Genomic DNA, 22,605 nt, shown 5'->3' on the forward strand with positions numbered 1-22,605 from the left:
ACAACAAATTAAAATAGAACTCTTCTAAGGCCTATGTCTAAACTAACCAAATATACTCCAATATGAATTTAGGAAAAACTATTTTTTTCAATAAAAAACACTCAGTTTATGAAGGATCTGTGCCTCTAATATCACATGTGAAGTAAAATAGAGCTACTGTATGTGTATATTACAGCTGTCAATGGTGTTAAAGTAAACCAGTCATAAGAAATATATGGGGCTACCACTGCTGACTACTTTATGAAAATACCACTTGTATGGCTGCTATTAAGACACTGTGGACTCAGTTATTTGAGTCAATGACCAAGAACAAGTATGCATATTAAAAAAAGTCACTAAAAAGTCTAAAATTCTTTATGTGCATGCTGGTTTCATTCAAACTGCATTCACAGTACAAAGTTAAACCTTACTGGTAAGTTTTTTGACAGATACCTATCAAATAACTTGTCCCAATTGCTATTGCTCCCCTTCGGCAAGCCATCGTTGGCATATTGCACTGCCTGTCTCATGTCCAACAATTTAACTTTCTATTATATGGTCTCAATATGATGGAACTTAAGCCAACTAACTTAATATACTACCAAAATGCATATACAATGTCTGTGAACGGTTTTATCTCCAAAACAATTAAGGGCCTGTTTACAAGCCAATTGCCCTTTAAAGTGTCATTAAACCCAAATCATCAAAAACTGTCAATACATGCTATATTACATTGTGTTGATACTCACTCACTACAGCATTTGTTTTCTGTAGACTGTTTGATCCTGCTGTTCACAACCCCCCCGGGTCTGTGTCTCTGCTGCAGCCTGAGATTGTGTACATCAGTTGTCAACATCTACTAAGCATGCTCCAGTTTCAGTTCCCTTCTAAGCTGTTCATTTGCTCCCTTTTTTCTTATCTATACAGCCCATGTGACTATGGAGTCACACATGTGGGTGTATACACAGTGGTAAATGACAATCCCGCTCTGTCCCTAAGCACTATGGCAGCAGGATAAGATGGTAATTGATGGAGGAGTCACCTCCCTGCTAGTCCCAGCACATATACACAACAGACACAGGCTGAAGGGATGTGACACAGCCTGTGATTGGCGGAACCAACTCTAGATATCTTTACAGCATGAACAAAGTGAAAGCTTTTGTGTTAGTCAACGTCAGATACACCATGTTATTGCAAAAAAATAATAAACATTGCTTTGAAATATATTTTTTCTATGAAGCTTTAAAACACTTTGTTGCTAATAATTATTTGCATTTTCTATTCTGAAAGCCTTTTTTTATGTGACCAATCAAAGCTGTGACGACACAGATTCATACATCAACAGAGTACTAGAAACTCCTCCCTCAGAATTTTCCCTGAGAACAGGAAAGACCTAGGAAACATCATGTGATGTCCTAAAAGCAATGATCTAATAATGTACTCATGCATAAGAGAGTGCAACGCTTTGTAGTCATGCAGGACCCCTTCTTCTGGCATGTGATGATCAAATGCGTGACTCTGAAACGCTGCACTCTGTTGTTTGTGATATAATCATACATTCAATAAAGCCACTCGGACTCTATCTGAAGATCCATGGTGTGCTGGCAAATATTTACACTTTATTGCAGACCAGACATGCACTTTTCTACTGCAATAAAATGCTCTTACCTCCCTATCTTCATCGGTGTTGTAAACTGCATGTGTAGCTCAGCTTACAGAGTTGGAATGGTCTCTGAGTGCCGAGATGAATTGCTCCATATACTGGAGTGACGCCAACCCCTGCTGACCAATGAAGAGGCCCGAAGACCGGCACTCAGAAGATGCTGGTACAGTATAAATAAGCATGTTATAACACTCTTTATTTCTCCCTTCCTTTACCCTTCTAAACTCTCAGCCACTGAGCTTAGGGTAAAAACAGTTTACAATGCATTACAAGTGCCCCAAATCCTAGAGGATGTAGTATTTAAAGAACCTTTAATTTATTTTACCTAAAGTTTATTCTGACACAAGTATTAAAATATTATTAATTGTTGAATGAATACACGACTGAGCTAAAGGGATTTTATATATTTGCATTGTGTTTCACTTTAAACAAAAGTTGTTTTTTCAATTCTGTGTGCTAGGTTATTTTAAAGTCAAGATTTTTCTTATGCAGCATAGTTGACTTTGTAAAACACATAAGGTTTATACTTTGGACATAATAAGAGACTGCAATATATGGACTGTCTAAATACAGTATATTTGAAAACCTCTGCACGGAACAAAAAAAAAAAGCCATTAACAAATTTCAGTGAAAAAAAAAATTTAATGAGGACTTAACATTGCAGGTTACCAGACTTTTAATGACATATGGGCGTACTGGATTATTTCAAAAGCGTCAAAGCCAGCAATTAAATATAGCATATTTTCCTTATCGGAAGGTATTGCTAGAAATTTCTAAAATTTAAATGTCAGTTATGCCTCTTTTTTTGCATTCCTCTTTCAGCCTAAATCAGAGCTCAGAGAAAAGGGCAGACAGAAACAGTATAAAATTTATGTCTTGGCTAAATCACCAGCACAAGTCCTTAGTTTAGCCTTCACAGCACAAAAGTGCACTGAAAGGTTTTATTGCTGAACTTTAAAGAATAATAGGGTGTATATATAAAAAGCAATATGGAGAGAAATGGATATATAGCCCAAAGGATCTAATCAGACACATTATTTTTCTAAAGTTAAAAGTGAACCATAATTGGCTGCTAGAGGAAACACCACACCATGCCTTTGGCCACATTTTAACAAACCAACAAAGCTTTTTTAAGTCCTCCCTAAGAACAGATACAACAAGAAATCAGCTATTGTCCTTGTTAGCCCCGAGAAGCATTCTTTGCACATCTCTTTGATATTTACTACAGTTTGTTATATAATGCTTGGGTTCAGGCAGCCCAGCCAAAAGTGAATTCTCAATCCAAAAAAAAGTAATCTTACTCTCTGCTGATGCAGTTTAGGGATGAGCCAACAGTTCGGGCCGAACCTAGGTTTGGACCAACCTTTAGCCAGCTCATTCCCTGTTTGGTGGGAGCGGTAGCCCAAAATCATATATAACAGCAGTATTTTACTACATCTTTATATGACTGCTCGCATTTGGCCACTGGCTTGCGGGGATGAGTCATTCGCCCCCTCCCCCCCTTTCCAGACCAGCCAGACTACATGCTTGTATTTAGGGTGCGGTATGGGTTTTTTGGGGACCTCACCCATTTTTTTTTTTTTTTTTTTGCGTGAAGTCCCTATTAAAATCCATACTAGATCCTCAGGGTCTGGTATAGATTTCATGGAGGACCTCACAATTTTTTATGAGGTACCCCTAAATGTATACCAGATTAATTTTCAGTGTTCTAGGTCCTCTCCCGCCCACCCCCTTTTTTTCTTTATTATTTCCTATTTCTTTTTGCTTCCCCCCCTGATTTTTTTCCTGACCCTACTCTGTGTTTTGTTTTGCTTTTTGTCCTCTCTGATCCCAGCAGGCTCTAGTATTTGGTCCTCTTTTGGGCTTTCAACATAATTCCACTGTTAGCCCTTTGCATTACTTATAGTAATTGCTGTTGTATTACAGCATATTCCTAGGTTATACGGGATGTTTGACTTTGCTAGGGCAACATGTATTTAACACTAGTACCCTTTATGTTACCAGAACTATGCTGGAGTCTTTTGTTATTAGTGACTCATGGTTATGTTTTTTATATGCCCATAAATATATAAAACAAAATAAAATAAATTCATACCAGACTTATAATTATACAGTTTAAATTGCGGGAAAAATAGGATTTTTTTCGTCATACTTACCTGTAAAATCCTTTTCTTTGAGTACATTATGGGACACGGAGTTAGGCTAATATTCATTTTGGGTTATACTTCATCCCCAGGTGAATGGACACTGGTAGATCAAAGGTCTTTAGATAGGAAGTGATCCCCTATATAACCCCTCCCATACAGGAAGTACTTCAGTTTTGTAGCAAGCACTTAATCCTCAAAAAGAGGGGAGGGATCCCATGATGTACTCAAAGAAAAGGATTTTGCAGGTAAGCATGACGAAAAAATCCTATTTTCTTTTTCATACATCATGGCACACAGAGTTAGGATACTATTCATTACCTGCTGGGACGTCGCAGAGCACTAGCCTTGAGGGGAGGGAGACACCCTGCCAAACAATAGCCATCAGACCTTATACGGCAGCCCGCAGTCCACTGCTCGAACATCCACTTGATAACATACAACAAATCTGAACCACAGCTACCTGATGGCAAAAAGCCCAGGAGGTTCCTACACACCTCGTAGAATGAGCTCTCACCCTAAAGAGAGGAGCTTTACGTTTCAGACCGTAGGCTTGAATGACCAATTGACGGATCCAATTGGCAATGGAAGCCTTGGAAGCTGCCTGCCCCTTTTTGGGTCCTTTTGGTAAAACAAAAAAGGAGTCTGATCCTCGGATCTATGCAGATCTAGACAAATAAACCTTGACTGCCCGGACAACGTCCAATTAATGCAGTCGTCTCTCTTCTGCCGAACGAGGCTGAGAGAAAAAAAGAAGGCAAACTAATGTCCTGATTTAAATGAAAGGCCGACACCACTTTTGGCAAAAAGGATGGAACAGGTCGTAACATGACCCTGTCGTGGTGAAGGATCAAGTATGGTTCCCTGCACGAAAGGGCCGCCAACTCCGACACCCTTCTAGCCGAGGTGATGGCCATCAGGAAGGCTAGCTTGCATGACAGCAAGTCTAATGGAATTTCCTTGATAGGTTCAAATGGTTGCACACAGACAGCACCAAGTTCAAGTCCCAAGGACACAGAGGTGACCTAATGGGGGGAAGAAAACGAGTTGCCCCATGCATAAAGGTTTGGGCTAGCGAATGGGAGGCTAAAGGCCTTTGGAAGAATACTGACAGGGCCGAAATCTGACCTCTGATTGTACTTAAAGCCAATCTGATTTCCACAGCTGATTGTAGAAAAGAGAGAATTCTCCCAATCACATATTTCCGAGGATGCCATTTTCTGGCTTCACACCAAGCAATAGAAGTCTTCCAGACCTTATGATAGATCTTCCTAGTGACAGCTTTTTTAGCATTCACTAGGGTAGACACCACTGGTCCCGAGATGTCACGGTCCTTTAACACCCTGGCTTCAATAGCCATGCCGTCAAATTTAGAGACTGTAAATTGGGGTTGAATATAGGACCTTGAGACAGTAGATCAGGGCAACGTGGAATAATCCATGGTCCGCCTATTGTCAGTCTCACAATCTCCGGGGCCTTCTGGGCCAGGCTGGTGCCACCGGAATGACTGAAACCCCCTCTCTCCGAAACCTGCGCAACAAATGTGGAAGGAGGGGGATCAGAGGGAAAGCATAAACCAGGGAGTACTGGCTCCATGGAACTACCAGAGCATCTGCTCCGGTTGCCAGAGGATCTCTTGTTCTGGACACAAACTGCTGTAGCTTGTTGTTAAACCCGGATGCCAGTAGGTCAACCTCTGGCCATCCCCAATGCTGGAAAATTTTCTGGAACACTCCTGGGTATAGGGACCATTCCCCCAGGCAGATCTGCTGGTGGCTGTGATAATGTCTTCCAGTTCTCTGCTCTTCGGATATGGACTGCCGATAGAATTGGCACATGTGCCTCTGCCCAGGCTAGCATGTGGTTCACCTCCTTCAGAGGTGAATGACTCCTGGTACCGCCTAGGTGGTTTATATAGGCCACTGCAGTGGCCCAGTTGAAGTCTCTTAAGATGAAACGGTAGGGTAAATATGCTGGCCCTGGCCACTATTTACTGTGCTCTTCTTTTATTCAAATATTGTTTTATTTTTTTATTTTTCCTTGGATATCCATTTTTATCTGTATTGCCAATAAATCCTACCATACGGATTTACACCATGTGGAGATTCTTCCTTTCCCTCATATGTTTTTAAAACCACATATCTGAGTTGGATGAGAAGTTGTCAGTCTGTTAGTTTGGGATTGGTGTTGAGGACTACCACTCGCTTCCGGGATTGACGCCCTTGATGCTCACCTGTCTACCAGAGTCATCACCACGGACCTCTTCTCCGAAGTTTGGCTCCAGGTCTCCAATTACATGCCCCAATGACCCATAACCGTATGGTGAGCTGGGTGCAACTTTTCTGGTAAGGGTACCTCTTTCTTTACTTCTCCCCTGTCTGAAGGTGAAGGCACTCCTGGGTGTTCGTCCACCATCGGAAACTCCCATCACAGAGACCGTTTTAAATTTCTGCTGAAAGTATCTCCCTCATACCGTCCACATTAACCTCACTTCTGGGACTTATATTTTCACTGCTTGACCCCTGAGTCATTATCATATGCATTTAAGATCAACCTCTGGGTCACTCTTTTATAGGTTGGAACAATAGGTATTATATTGTGTTTACCTCGATAGCCTCTTGTATGCACATTTGTTTGCATTTATATTATCACCTGTGTCATCACATATCCCTTTGGATGCATCCTTCAGACGCATGATACAAACAGCTAAAATACTTTTGCTTGCTTGGTAATATGTTTTGTTGTTTTATATATGCTCTATATATTTTCAACACGTTTTTGTTTATAGTTTTTCCCATGTAGATATCAGTGTAGTTCATACACTCGTAACCCTTTCTTACACATATCACAGTTTTTTTCTTAGCGCCACACTTTATATTTTCACTTATTCACTGCAGTGGCATTGTCAGACTGACCCCTGATAGGGCAGTCTTGAAGCTCCACCATCCAGGACCGTAGGGCCAGACGAGCTGCTCGTAATTCCAAGATGTTTATGGGCAGGACCTGTTCTGTCCTTGACCATTTCCCCTGAGCTGTGAGCCCCTCTAGGGTCGCTCCCCAGCCTGAGAGACTGGCATCTGTAGTCAGTCAAGTTACTGGGAGGAAGGGATTTTCCCTTTCGCAGGTTCTTATCCTGCAACCACCAGTTGAGGCTTAAGTGTGCCCAAGGAGATAAGAAAATTGGATAATCCAGGGCTTGACCTCTTCTGTTCCAAGCCAAGATGTCTTGTTGTATAGGCCTGGAATGGAACTGGGCATAGGGCACTGCCTCGAAGGACACCATCCTCCCTAGAAGGCTCATACAGAGCCGAATGGAGGGTTGTCTGGTGCCCCTTATTTGATGCACCTAATCCTTCAGGGCACAGATCCTTACGGGTGGCAAAAATTCCCTTTGCTTGGACCGTATCTAGGATCAGACCTAAATACTTTAGACTTTGAGCTTGTTTCAAGGCTGACTTTTCGGTATTTATGATCCAGCCTAATCTTTTCAAAAACCACACTGTGCATGTTATGCTCTGTTCTAGAGCCTGTAATAAGTGATATCTGAACAGGAGGTCGTCCAGATACCCAAGCACCAAGATCCCTTGGGCCCTTAAAAGACCCAGTATTGGTACTGGTGCTAGGACCTTTGTGAACACCCGGGGTGCTGTAGCAATCCCGAAGGGTAGAGCCACAAACTGAAAATGACGTTCCTCTACTGCAAATCATAGAAACCTCTGATGAGGCTGAAAGATAGGTACGTGTAAATACGCATCTTTTATATCGATGGAGGCTAGAAAGTCTCCCATCTGAAGTGAGGCTACTACTGAACGGACAGACTCCGTCTGAAAGGACTGGACCAGTAGATACTGGTTCAGGGATCTTAGATCCAAAATGGGCCTTGTGTCCCCTTTGGTTTTTGAACCGTAAACAGGTTCGAGTAAAATCCTGTGCCCCTTTCGGATACAGAAACCTCTACAATCACTCTTTGATGCACTAAATGATGTAGTGCCTGAAGCAATAAATATCTTATTGGAGGATCCGAGGGAGTGCTGGATCTTAGAAACCTCCGAGGCAACTCTAGCTTGTAACCGCGGAATATAGTTGAGGTGACCCACTCGTCCTCAATTATTGTTCTCCAAATGTCCACAAAGTGCAGCAGCATTCCCCCCACCCGATTGAGTGGGGGCATCCCCTCAAAAGGAGAGCTTGGTGCTGGGTTTAGAAGAGTTTTGGACCCAGGGCTTTTTCTGGCCCTGTTTGCGGCGGAACTGCCTTGGCACTGAGATACTTGAGGAAGCAGTCCCTGAGGTTTTAAACGAGGGACGCCTAGTGCTTTTCTTAACAGGAAGTAGAGAACTCTTCCCTCCGGAAATCTTTTGGATATATTTGTCCAAATGATCATCAAATAAACTGTCAGGGCTGGGCACAGCCCTTCCTTCTCTGACTTGGCCGCTCAGCTGTCGGCTAACTGCCAGCTCTTATCGCTCCACAGTTATTTAGCTGTTGATGATATCCTGCTCATCAGTCCTGCCTACTTAAACCGTCCAGTCGAGAGGATTTCTACCAACATCACAGAAAATCTCTTGCGATCCTGATCAAGACTTGCTTTGCTGACATTCCTTCTGGCTCCAGATCCTGCTTGCTGTTCCACTACATTGATCCCTGACTTCTGGCTTGGCTGACTATCCTTTGCGGTTATTGAACTTTGGCTATGTTTTGACTACGTTTGTTCTTTTTACTTTTATTATTAAACAAGTGTGATTTAAATGTACTTCTGTCTCGGACTGATTTCATGGTTTCTGCCAGTAGGGGAAGGCCATGAATTCAGAAGATGTAGTCAGTCCACTTGTTGGTAATATTTTTTCCCAGATTGGACGAACTGGATCACCGCATGGATCAGTTTGCATAGGCGTTACAAACGCTCCTGAGTCTCACGGCTCACCTGGAATCTCCCACTGTGGTCGCCCCGGTACAACCTATGTTGCAGGCTGACCCTGCTGCTGCTCCAGTCTCTGTGCAGGCATCCGCCTCGAGTATAACCTCTTTAAGAGGAATGTCTGGTTCCACTTGGCTTCCCCAGCGATTTGAGGGCGATCCAGTCCAATGCAGAGGGTTTCTCAACCAGGTTGGGATATACTTTGAGATGCTGCCCCAGGCGTTTCCCACGGACAGAAGCAAAGTAGGTTTTCTGATATCTTTGCTGAGAGTCTTGGCCTGAGCAAACTCTGGGAAACACAAAAACCTGTTGTCTTGAGCTACCCTGAGTTTGTGGCTTCATTTAAAGGGGTATTTGACGTTCCCGCGCGCTCCTTTTCTGATGCCAAGTGCCTAATGTCCATCGAACAGAGTACGAGAACTGTTGCCGACTACGCCATTGAATTCCGTACTCTGGCAGCAGAGGTTGCGTGGAACAATGAGGCCTTCGTGGCTGATTTTTCCAATGGTCTCTCGGATACCATCAAGGATGAGATAGCAACCCGAGATATACCCACTGAGCTGGAGAAGTTGATCACGTTTGCCATCCTCATTGACTCCAGACTCAGAGAAAGACTTCCTCTTAAGGAGCACTTGCAGAAGCCTCCTGTACGTATGTCTCTGAGCTTTGCAGTCCCACAGGTGCCTCCCTCACCTCCCATGCCTCCTGGTACCGAGTCGGTCGTGAAGGTAAACCCGTGCACTTGGGATTCACGCGTCTCTCTGCGGATGAGAGAACCTTTAGGAGGGAGAGATTGTGCCTTTATTGTAGCCAGGCAGGTCACTTTTTGAAGTCTTGTCCTACCCATCCAGGGAATGCCCGAACCTTGAGGTCCTGTCATGGACAGACCTTAGGTGGCGCTGTTTCATCCCCAGTTCTCCAGAAGGATAAGCCCCTGGTTTCGGTCACCCTTTCTTGGGCTCAGTTGTCCGTCGAGGTACAGGCTCTAATCGACTCTGGGGCTGCAGGCCTGTCCATTGATGCTGCCTTTGTATCAAAGCACTCGATTCCGCTGCAGCTGCATGACACTCCACTTTCCATTGAGGCTCTTGACAGGAGACCTCAGACGGTTCCATTGTCCATGGCCGTAGGGGCTCTTCACCATGAGACAATCCAATTCCAAGTTATTTCCTCACCTAAGTTTCCACTGGTTATTGGTTATCCTTGGTTACAGAGGCACAACCCCTCTTTTGATTGGCTCCATGCTGAGGTTTTCTCTTGGTCACCATAATGGAGTGAGACATGCTTCCAGAAGGTAGCCAAGGTCCTGTGCACCTCTTCACTCTCCTCCCTGCTGGAGTAGTTTTGCGATTTTAGCAATGTCTTTGACAAAGGTCAAGCCAGTAGTTTGCCTCCACACCGGCCGTATGAATTGCACAATTGACCTTCAACATGGTGCCATACCCCCTCGTGGCCGGGTTTACCCTTTGTAAGTCTTGGAGGATAAGTGTCATGGTTATGCAATAGAGTTTCTCTGTCAGCTTACCTTTCTCCATGTGTTCATCTCTAAAGACCAGCTGCCTCACACCTGACTGGTTTTATAACCTCTCCTCTAAGCATGGCCCCACCCCAGGCCCTATCAGGGAACCCTATATTAACCTGTGCCCTGCAAGCCAGCAGTGCTGATCAACCATTGTGTGTTAGCTTCTGTGTGTACTTGCTGTGTTTCCAACGTCTGATTCCAGTTACCGACTTTGGCCTGTTCTTAACTATTCCTGTCTGCTCGTGACCCTGACCTTTGGCATGTCCCCGACCATTCCTGTTTGCCTGTGACCCTGAACCTTGGAGTGAACTCTGTTGTCCTTGTCTGCTTGTGGCCCTGACCTTGGCTTGTCCCTTACTTTCCTTGTTGTTCCAGCCTGCTGCCTCCTTCCTCTTCTCCTGTAGTCTACCGTGAGCGTGAGCTGTGAGACCCTGGAGGCCGCGACCTGGAGCCAGACTGCAGCGCAGTCCATCCTCACCACTAGAGGCTCTGGTGAACACCCGATGGCTCTTAGACTCCGCGCCCTGGGGAATCTATGCTCTAGCTCCCAGTGGGATCTGTGTCAATGATCCAGTAGACCTGCTTCCTGAACCTCCCAGGGTTCAATCCGCAGCAGTCAGTCCTAGGGTCCACTACCTTAGCGGTGCACTTCTGACTCCTACAGAGTGCATCTGTCACCTAGCCTCAAGGTGACCTGACAATAAGGCCATGGAGGAGTATGTTGCAGACGCACTTTCTCAAGGTTTCATCCGCAAATCCCTGTCTCCTGCTGGTGCTGATTTCATCTTTGTGAAGAAGAAGAGTGGGGAACTGAGACCTTGTATTGATTATAGGGGTCTCAATCATTTCACGATTGATTATAGGGGTCTCAATTCGATTCCGTTGATTACAGAGTTACTTGACCGCCTCAAGGGAGCGACGGTTTTCACGAAGCTCGATTTGAGATGGGCATACAATCTCGTGAGGATTAAGGAGGGCGACAAGTGGAAAACTGCGTTTAATACCAGAACAGGCCATTATGAGTACGTCATAATGCCTTTTGGCCCTTGTAACGTCCCGGCAGTTTTCCAGGAATTTATTAACAATGTCCTCCGAGATTTGTTGCAGTTATGTGTGGTGGTTTAGCTCGATAAAATCCTCATATTTTCCAAGTGCCTGGAGAGCTACCACACAGATGTCTGTCGTGTGCTTCAGAAACTAAGAGAGAACAATCTCTACTGTAAACTGGAGAAGTGCGAGTTTCATCATGAACAGGTTAAATTCCTGGGTTATGTAATTTCCACTGCTGGTGTTTCGATGGACCCAGAGAAACTTTCGGCAGTTCTACAGTGGCCCGACCCATGGGTTTACGTCCTCTGCAGCGTTTTCTGGGCTTTGCCAACTATTATCGGAAGTTTAATCGTAACTTCTCGTCTCTGGTCAAGCCCCTGATTGATATGACCAGAAAGGTCGGTAACCCACAGAGTTTGTCTCCGGAGTCCATTAAGGCCTTTGAGAGTCTCAATGCTGCCTTTGTTTCTGCTCCTGTGTTGGCACATCTTGATCCTACATGACCTTTTATTCTTGAAGTTGATGCTTCTGAGACTGGTGTTGGCGCCCTTCTGTCTCAACATCCTACCTCTGAGAGCGCTATGCATCCTTGTGGCTACTTTTACAAGAAATTGTCACCTGCGTAGTGCAGTTACGAGATTAGTGACAGAGAGCTGTTGGCAATCATTTTAGCTCTGAAAGAATGGAGAAATCTCCTCGAAGGGACCACTGTGCCGGTTCTCATTCTTACTGACCATAAGAATCTCACATTCTTGTCTGAGGCTAAATGCCTCTCTCCCAGAAGGGAGCGGTGGGCTCTTTTCTTGACAAGTTTTAATTACATTGTCTCATTCTTACCCGGCACTAAGAATGTAAGGGCTGATGCCTTGTCACAGCAATTTTCCTCCACTTCCAAGTTGGAGTCGGTTCTGGTTCCTGTGATTCCTCCGTATTCTGGCTACGGTTCGCACCAGTCTCACATCTCCTTTGGGTGACAAAATTCTTGCTGCTCAGGTCCATGCTCCTTCTGAGAAACCTTGTGACCACTGCTGTGTCTCAGAGTCTCCATACTGCCGTGCTCCAGACTTACCATTCTCCCAAGGCTGCTGGCCATTCTGGGAAGAATCAACTCGTTTGGGCCATTTCCCAACAATTCTGGTGGCCTAGTCTACGTGCTGATGTAACTGCCTTTGTAGCTGCCTGTTCCGTATGTGCTCAGAGAAAGCCTCCACAACACCTTCCAGTGGGCCTCCTACAACCCATACAAAATGGAGAGAGGCCCTTGACCCACTTGTCTATGGATTTCATTGTGGAGTTATCCTTATGGTGGTTGACCGGTTCTCAAAGATGTGTCATTGTATTCCACTTAACAAGTTGCCCACTTCTAAGGAACTGGCTTCCATTTTTGCTCGGGAGATCTTTCGCTTACATGGGCTACCCAAAGTAATTGCCTCGGACAGGAGTAGTGAGTTTGTGTCCTGGTTCTGGCGAGCCTTTTGTGCGCAGTTGGGAATCCAGCTTGCTTTCTCCTGTGCATATCACCGGTATCACCGGTCTATCAGTCTAATGGGGACGCAGAATGAGCCAATCAGTCCTTGGAGCAATTTCTACGTTGCTATATTTCTCATCATCATAACAACTGGTCAGACCTATTACCGTGGGCAGAGTTTGCTCACAGCAGTACTTTAAATTCTGCTTCCCGTTTGTCCCCATTTATGCTGGATTATGGTTTCCAACCTTCCATGTTGCCTGATTCATTTGTTCCGCAGAGTATTCCTGCGTTTAGAGGAGCATCTCCCTGGTCTTCGTTCCACTTGGGCACAAGTCCAGGAGGCTTTGCGACATGCTAATGATAGGTACAGTCTCCAAGCTGACCGCAGACGCCTGCCTGTGCCTTCCTACCAGGTTGGGAACAGGGTCTAGCTGTCATCTCGCAACCTCCGACTTCGTGTTCCCTCACTTAAGTTCACACCTCGGTTTACTAGGCCTTTCCGTATTCTTTGCAGGATTAACCCAGTGGCTTACGCATTAGACCTTCCTTCTAATATGCGTATTTCAAATGTATTTCATGTCTCCTTATTAAAACCTTTGGTCTGCAACCACTTTACCACCTCAGTGCTACGTCTTCACCCTGTACAGGTTGAGAACCATGAGGAGTATGAAGTACAGTTTTCCATTGTTGACTCCCGTAGGTTCCGTGGACGCATACAGTACCTGGTGCATTGGAAAGGGTACGGTCCGGAGGAACACTCTTGGGTCTCATCCTCGGACGTACATGCCCCTGTCCTCCTCCATGATTAGCATAGATGTTTTCCCCTCAAGTCTGGTGGTCCTCCGAGGGGGACCACCAGCTACTATCTCTCCACAGTTACTCAGCTGTTGATGATATCCTGCTCGTCAGTCCTGCCTACTTAACCACTTGCCGACCAGGTCACTCTGATATACATCGGCAGAATGGCACGTACAGGCATATTAACGTACCTTTGTATCCCCTTCAGTGCCCCCTAGTGGTTAAACCCTTCACTGCCAGTCATATTTACACAGTAAAAGATGCATTTTTAATCGCACCGATCGCTGTATAAATATGAATGGTCCCAAAATAGCACCAAAAGTGTCCGATCTGTCCACCATAATGTCGCAGTCATGATAAAAAAAAAAAAAAAATCGCTGATCGCCGCCATTACTAGAAAAAAAAATTATTAATAAAAATGCCATAAAACTAGCCACCATTTTGTAGATGCTATAACTTTTGCAAAAAAACAATCAATAAACGCTTATTGCGATTTTTTTTACCAAAAATATGTAAAAGAATATGCATCGGTCTAAACTGAGGGAAAAAAATGTTTTTTTACATATGTTTTGGGGATACTTATTTTAGCAAAAAGTAAAAAATATTGCATTTTTTTCAAAATTGTCGCTCTTTTTTTGTTTATAGCGCAAAAAATAAAAACCGCAGAGGTGATCAAATACCACCAAAAGAAAGCTCTATTTGTGGGAAAAAGGACGTCAGTTTTGTTTGGGAGCCACGTCGCACGACCACGCAATTGTCAGTTAAAGCGACGCAGTGCCGAATCGCAAAAAGTGCTCTGGTTTTTGGCCAGCCAAATGGTCCGGGGCTGAAGTGGTTAAGCCGTTCAGTCCAGAGGATGTCTGCCTTCACCTTGGTCAACATCACAGAAACTCCTACGATCCTGTTCAAGACTTGCTTTGCTAACATCCCTTCTGGCTCCAGATCCTCCTTGCATTGCTTACATTGATCCCCGACTTCTGGCTCGGCTGACTATCCGTTCCGGTTACTGAACTTTGGCTATGTTTTGACTACGTTTGTTCTTTTTACTTTTATTATTAAATAAGTGTAATTTAACTGTACTTCTGTCTCGACCGGATTTCATGGTTTCTGACATAATAGTTCCCCATGAAAGGGTAAACCTGCCAATAACTTTTTACAAGGAAGTTCAGCTGACCAGTTCTTAAGCCACAAAAGTCTGCGCATATATACAGACAAAAGAGGCAAACGAGAAACCTGCTGTATTGAATCCTTTAACCACTTAAGGACCGAGACTGCTTCTGAGATTTGGTGTTTACAAGTTAAAAACAGTTTTGTTTGCAAGAAAAGTACTTAGAACCCCCAAACATTATATATTTTTTTTTTCTAACACCCTAGAGAAAATGGTGGTCGTTGCAATACTTTGTCACACCATATTTGCGTAATGGTCTTACAACTTTTTTTGGAAAAAATACACTTTTTTGCAATAAAAAATTAAACAGTAAAGTTAGCCCAATTTTTTTATATTGTGAAAGTTAATGTTACTCCAAGTAAACTGATACCCAACATGTCACGCTTCAAAATTGCGCCCGCTCGTGCAATGGCGACAAACTTTTACCCTCAAAAATCTCCATATGCGACGTTTAAAAAAATTCTACAGGTTGCATGTTTTGAGTTACAGAGGAGGTCTAGGGCTAGAATTATTGCTCTTGCTCTAACGATCGCGGTGATACCTCACATGTGTGGTTTTAACACGGTTTTCATATGCAGGCGCTACTCATGTATGCATTTGCTTCTGCACGCGAGCTCAGCGGGACGCGGCTCATTAAATTTTTTTCTCATTTATTTTACTTTTTATTTTTAGACTGTTCTTCTTTTTTAAAAAAATGGGTCACTTTTATTCCTATTACAAGGAATGTAAACATCCCTTGTAATAGAAAAAAAGCATGACAGGACCTCTTAAATATGAGATCTGGGGTCAAAAAAGACCTCAGATCTCATATTTACACTAAAATGCAATAAAAAATAAATTAAAAAAAATAAAAATGTTGTTGTTTGAATAAGAAAAAAAAAAAAATAATAATAATAATGATGGGCGGAAGTGACGTTTTGAAGTCGCTTCCCCCTGCAAAGGTATGGAGACAGGTGGGGGCCATCTTACCCTCACTCGTCTCCATACCTAATAGAAGGATCCGCTCGCCGCTGCCGACAGCTCCGGTAAGCAGCGGAGGGCAACGGAAAGCGGCGTGAGGGGGGGGCCTCTCCCGCTACCGATCAAAGTGATCTCGTGGCGAATCTGCCATAGAGACTACTTTTATCGGAAACCGGACCGCTCACTAAAGAAGAGGATGGCAGCTGGCTGCTGACATAGCGATATCCCTCTTCAAAGTGCCAATGTATTTCGGCGTGAGCCGGTCCGGAAGTTGTTAAGGCGTCAACAACAAAACACAGCGCTCAAGGAATATCTGTCTTATTTTCAGCCAGATCATCCTCCCGATTAGGCCTGTCAGGCTGTCTTACCTGATCCCTTATGGAGTGGCAGATACCAATTGCTGCAACAGCTGGCTGAATAGCTGAACTGGCCAAAGAAAAGGAAGCCCTTAATAATGACTCCAATTTCTTCTCAACAGGGTCTTTCAAGCCCTGTGCGTTATCTACCGGACAAGTCAAGTTCTTGTTTATGGAAGAGACTGCTGCATCTATGGCTGGCATGCTCCACTTCTTAACAAGCTTTTCCTTGTCAAAAGAAGTTTATTGAGTATACAATGTTATAAAGATACATAAAGTAAGTTTACAAGGATCTATAAAGTAAGCTCATTGTTTTACAGTAGGGTTTATATAGGTAAATATCATGAAATTTCAAATATTAAACATTGGGTTCACGTAAACCTAAATTAAAGATATATATCATTTCCTTAGTTACTTTTGTAGGTATTTAAATGATTTATACCTACTATACATATTGTTTACAAGTAGTGTGTATATAGGTCAAATAAATTCTGATAATGAGCTTTAATCGTAAGGTGGAGAAAAAGAAAGAGAAAGAAGAAAAAGGGTTGAAAGGTAGAGGTATGGTCCACAAGGTTGTCCCGCTCGTCAGTTTATTATTCTTTTTAGTTCTCTTTGAAGCTTTAGAATGGGTGTCTCTGTAAGTCATTTAATCTGTTACCATGGCAACAGGACAGAGTCATTGAAGTTTGACAGGAACTGTTGTTTTATCCAAGGATGCCAAAGTTTTTCAAATTTTGGAATTTGATTTTGATCGATGGCTACCATCTTAGCATGGGACATTGTATTATTCATTCTGTGAATTGTTTCTGCTAGTACCAATGTAGGAGATTTCCATGCCTTGGCCACTGTTTGTTTTGCAGCCGTTATTAGTTGGATCATAAGTTTGAATTGAGAGAGTGTTAACCATTCCGGTTTTAGATTAAGTAAAGTTAAATATGGATCTGGTTGTATTATTTTTTTAAATATTTTAGATGCAATCACGAAGACTTCCTTCCAGAAGGTTTGGATTACTGGGCACGTCCACCATATGTGTAAATGTGTGCCTATTTCTGGGCATCCTCGAAAACAAAGAGCTGAGGTATTAGGTGAATATTTTGCCACTCTAGCGGGTACAAGGTACCAGCGAGTTAGGACTTTATAATTTGTCTCCAGTGCTAAGATGTTGGGTGAAGATGACTTAGATGTGAGCCATATGTTAGACCAGTCCGTGTCTTCTAAAGTTCGTCCCAGGTCCTCCTCCCACCTCTGAACGTAAGAGGGTCTATTAAGATTTGCTACTCCATATAATTGATTATAAAGTGATGAAATTGTACCTTTAGCAAATGGATCTTTTGTACAGATTGATTCAAAAATGGATAATTGGGATAATGGTGTATCCCCCTTTAGGAATGGTGTATAGAAATTTTTGATTTGGAGATATCTAAATATCTCAGAGTTTGGTAGATCATATTTTTCTCTAAGCGATGGGAATGAAAGGAATGATTTAGATGCTATGAAGTCATTTAGTGTCTGAATGCCTGATGTTGTCCAAGCTTTAAAAGAATTTGGGTAGATCCATGCCGGATAAAAGGCCGGATTTCTGATAAAAGAAAGGAGAGGATTGTGTGGAGATTGTAACTGATATTTGGTTTTTAGTTTATCCCAGAGAGATAAGAAGTGTTTAGTTATGGGATTTTGAATTTTAAAGCGGTCTTTAGGATCAAGCCATAATAAATTTGATATTAATAGAGGGTCATTTTCTGAAGCCTCTATAAATACCCATAATGGGATTTCCTGTTTTGCATGGTATTTGGACAGACTGGCCAAATGTGCTGCTCTGTAGTAGTTAGTAAAATTAGGGTATCCCAGGCCTCCTTTATTTTTGGGAAGATGTAGTGTGTGTATAGGTATACGTGGTTTAGAAGAGCCCCATATAAACGAAGTTGCTCTTTTTTGTACTATTCTCAAAAAATAGGAAGGAATTGGAATAGGGAGGACTCTGAATAGATAAAGCAATTTGGGTAGAATAGTCATTTTGATTGCATTAATCTTCCCTATCCAGGATAAAGGAAGTTGCGACCATTGTTTTATTAGATTTGTGATCTGTCTTAATACAGGAGGATAATTGGTTGAGAATAAGTCAGAATGAGATGCTGTTAAATGAATTCCAAGATATGGGATTGATTTTTCTGCCCATGTGAATGGGAGTGCAGCCCTAGCCGGGATCAATTCCATGTTTGTGAGTGAAATATTAAGCACTAGGCATTTCTTAGGATTAATCATAAGGCCAGATAGGGCTGCAAACCCATCAAGAGCTGGTATTAAGTTAGGACCAGAGACCTGTGGTGATGATAGAAAAAGTAATATATCGTCTGCAAATATACATAATTTGTGTGTAATACCTCCTACTTCAATGCCAGTTATAGTTTGGTTTGTTCTGATGTATTGGGCCATGGGTTCGAGAATAAGGGAGATAATGGGCAACCCTGTCGGGTACCTCTTTCGATATTAAAGGCTTCAGATTTGTATCCAGCATATTTTATATAGGCTTTGGGTTTATTATATAATGCTTTGATCCATGTTAAAAAGTGGGGTCCAAAACCCCATTTTTGTAATGAATATTGCATATATTGCCAGGATACTGTGTCAAATGCCCTCTTAATATCGAGAGACAGAAAACATAAAGGGATTTTCCGTTTTTTAGCAATATGTGCCAATAACACTGCCCTGCGTATATTATCGCCTGCCTGTCTATTTGGCATGAAGCCTACTTGATCTCTATGTATTAATTTTCCTATAATGCTATTGAGGCGTTTTGCTATTATTTTTGCTAATAATTTAATATCGAGGTTTAACAGAGAGATAGGCCGATAATTCACACAGGAAGTATCATCAGAAAGGGGTTTTGGGATCATACAAACAATTGCCATTAGTGTTTCTTGCCGAAAAGAATGTCCATCTAGAAGTTTGTTAAAAGTTTCAGTGAGAATGGGAGAGAGTATTTCTGAGAATGTTTTATAGTATAAAGCCGAGTAGCCGTCTGGGCCTGGTCTTTTGTTAAGTTTTAGGTCTTTTATGGCGTTAGCAACTTCATCTATAGTTATAGGCTCATCCAAACTGCTTTTTTGATTTTGAGATAACTCAGGTAAGGTTATTTTTGAGAAGAAGGATTCAGCCTCTGTAGGATTAAATTCATTGTTTGTCTTGTATAAAGTTGCGAGATGTGAGTGAAATTTATGGACTATTTTAACTGGATTACAAGTGTAAACATTTTTTGATAATTTCAAACGTATTGGTTTGAAAGATTTGTTAGTTGAATTTAATGCCCGAGCCAAATATGTACCTGGTTTGTTTGTATTCATGTAGAAATTGTGTTTGGAGCGTTTGAGGGATTTATCAACTGACTCCGTGAGAAATAGATCGTATTCCAATCTAGATTTTTCCAGATGAGATTTTGTACTCTGAGATGGATTATCTTGGAATGATATGTAGGCTGCATTAAAATTGAGTTCTAGTTTTTTTGCTAGATTTTTGCGTTCCCGTTTAAATAGTGCCATTTGTCTTTGTATTGTACAACGCAAGACAGGCTTATGAGCTTCCCACAGTGTTATTGGGGAGATGTCTGTTGTATTATTAATTGATATGTATTCCTTTAAAGCTTGTTCAATGGCCATCTGATGTAGTGGGTGTTTGAGCATTATGTCCGGTAAGTACCACGTTGGGTCATGCGCTTTTGGTATGGCTGAGGCTATAGTAGTGTATACTGCATTATGGTCAGACCACGGAATTGGAATTATATCTGATGCAATAATTTCTGGTATCATTCCTATTGTTAGAAAAATATGATCTATTCTGGTGAAGGTTTGATGAGGGTGCGAGAAATAAGTGAATTTCTTTTTCATTGGGTTACTTTCTCTCCATGAATCTACCAGATTGTATTTGGAAAGAAGTTGAGAAAAAGGTAATCTAGAGGTTATTTTGGATGGTGTAAAAGGTGATTTATCTAGAAATGGGAGGAGGACCTGGTTCGAATCCCCACACATTATCACTGTTCCTATTTTGTGTGTATTAATCACTTGTAATATATGTGAGAGGAATGGTGTAGGTTGTTTGTTAGGAGCGTAGTAGGAAATCACCGTGATTGCTGTATCCATTATATAACCCATGAGTATCAAGTATCTACCTTCTGGGTCTTTAATTTCTGATGATAAGGTGAATGGTGTGGATCGGTGAAATGCAATTAGAGTTCCCCTTTGCTTGGTACAGGCAGAAGCCGTGTAAATTTGTTGATAAAAAGGAGAAATATATTTTGGAGTAGAATCTTTGGTGAAGTGTGTTTCTTGGAGGCATACTATGTGAGCCTTCTTGTTATGGAAAGTACGGAAGGCTTTGGTCCTTTTTTGAGGGACATTTATTCCCTGAACATTCAGGGAAAGTATATTCAGTGGTGCCATGGCAATAGATCAAATAGTTTTGACTTACTTTTTGTTATGCAGAGCTGACTGCGCAGATCAACCTGTGTGGACTGAAGAGATGAATAGATAGAAAAGAAACCAGTGAATTCTGGAGTAAAGAGTAAACAAAAAACATACGAGATTAGATGATACATTGTATAAATTATTTTTTGCAAGTAATCACAATTTACCCGTGAAAGAGAATAAATATCTCTCTCAGGGGAATAAGTGCCTTCGTCACACCCCCACATAATATGGTTGGGAGAATGAGGAGGGCTAATGGGGGTACACGGATCTTCCGCTTACAGGAGAGAAGTGCTATGTCAAAAGACATCAAAATTATGTTTCATTAATTGGAGTGCAGAATATAGTTTTTGTTGAAATTATTTATTCCAGGGTGGTTGTATATGGTTAGCCTTGCCCTAGGCTAAATAATTCAGTTAGAAAGGTACTGTTAATAACTTTGGTATTGATGAAGATAGTTTGAATTATTTTGGGATTTTAACCCTTTTAGAGTAAACAATTACATATTTTATTCATATGTAACTGTTTAGATATGTTAACTCATAAAATTGAGGTTGTATTGCTTCAGATTAGAATAAACAAAAACATAATTCTAGGAACTAGTTAGATAATAATATATTTGTTTTAAGAAAAGAAAGAAAAAGCTTCCATTACTTCTGGATTATTGAGCATATTTGTCCTAAAAAGTAATAAATCTATTGTTATTACCTGATAATATATAACTGAACAAGAATTTCCTTATTTCACTTATATATTCTAAGGCTATATGAATCAGAAGTAATAAGAAATATAACTGGAATGTAACATGATCCCACACAGTGTGTGACTATCAGAATGCAGTTACATTCAGTTATAAATATAGGTTTCTTATAGAGAACCATCTCTTAGTATAATAAATGAAGAGATATCAGGAATTAGGATGTCAGTCCATTGAATCTTCTTGGTCCATGGATGATGTGGCATAACGGCCTCTTTTGTGAGAATGATGATTCCCATTTTGTTCTGAAATTTTCTGGGTGCTGCCTGAAGGTGAAGATGACGCCATTCTTCTGCGTGTGGGAGTGTTGCTGCTTGTGGGTTCTGTCCTTAACAAGCTTTTCATCCATGGGATATAAAAGTTAAAACCTCTTAAGAGGAACAAAAATCCTGTCAGGATGTTCCCAATCAGCATACACCGCCTGTTCCAACAGAGGGTGTAAGAGGAAAGCCTGTGCAGCCTCAAGAGGCCTCAGGGACCCCAAAGAGGACCGGCTCAGTAACCTCTGCAAGAGGCAACTTAAAGTGGAGTTCCACCCACTTTTACAACTCTTCAGCATCCCTCACTAAACTGTGCACTGTAAACGAATTGGATATTTTTTTATTTTTTTTTTCTCAGCACTTACTGTACATCTGCTGTATTCATTTTTCACTTCCTCCTCCCTGGCCGCGGCCCATCGCATCATTTCCTGTTTGCAATGCCTTCTGGGAAGGGGCGGAAACTTCCTCTGACACTGCCGTTGCTATGGAAACCTGACCTGAAACCTATTACACTGCTTGTGCTGCACTGAGCATGTGCGAGGTCTGCAAGGATGAGATCCAGGAAGAAATACAGTCTGGCTTCAGATGCCCACACTTAAGATGGCCACGGCCTGCTGTAAGTTTATAAAATAACAAACTACTGCTATAAACTAACAAAACAGACCTTAGTTTACAGACTAACTTTACTAGAATACATTAAGCTTGTGTATTATAGGGGTATTTTTATTTAAAAAATTATATTTTCGGCCGGAACACCACTTTAAAGGCAGAACAAACCATTTCGGTAAGAGTCAGGATCAAAAGCATCTGCGACTGAGAGGAAGACATCATCTGGATATCTTCTTGTCCAGATTGCTCGGAAGCAGGCTCATCCGCCAGGCCCTTCACACAATCCTGAGCTTTTAGCTCTTACCCATCCTCAACCCATTCCTGCACTAATGTAGGAGGCCCCGGGGAGTGGAATCTGTCACGCTTCTTTCCACCCTGCGGGATGGAGGCAATCATGCCAGCAATCCTGTGCTTTAACCCGGCTAGGGCCGAGAACAGTTCATCCTCTGTGAAAAAGGGTGAAGCAGCAGTGTTGACTGTAGGCATAATA

At 42.2% G+C, this 22,605-nt stretch overlaps 1 protein-coding gene across 4 annotated transcripts in view; it reads right to left on the bottom strand.

The window, feature by feature from the left end:
• PIGN (phosphatidylinositol glycan anchor biosynthesis class N) overlaps nt 1-22,605 on the bottom strand; it is a 637,819-nt gene that overhangs the window by 489,518 nt on the left and 125,696 nt on the right. The window lies entirely within an intron of this gene.

The sequence above is a fragment of the Aquarana catesbeiana genome, linkage group LG05, assembly GCF_042186555.1.
Source record: "Aquarana catesbeiana isolate 2022-GZ linkage group LG05, ASM4218655v1, whole genome shotgun sequence".
Classification (NCBI taxonomy): Eukaryota; Metazoa; Chordata; class Amphibia; order Anura; family Ranidae; genus Aquarana; species Aquarana catesbeiana.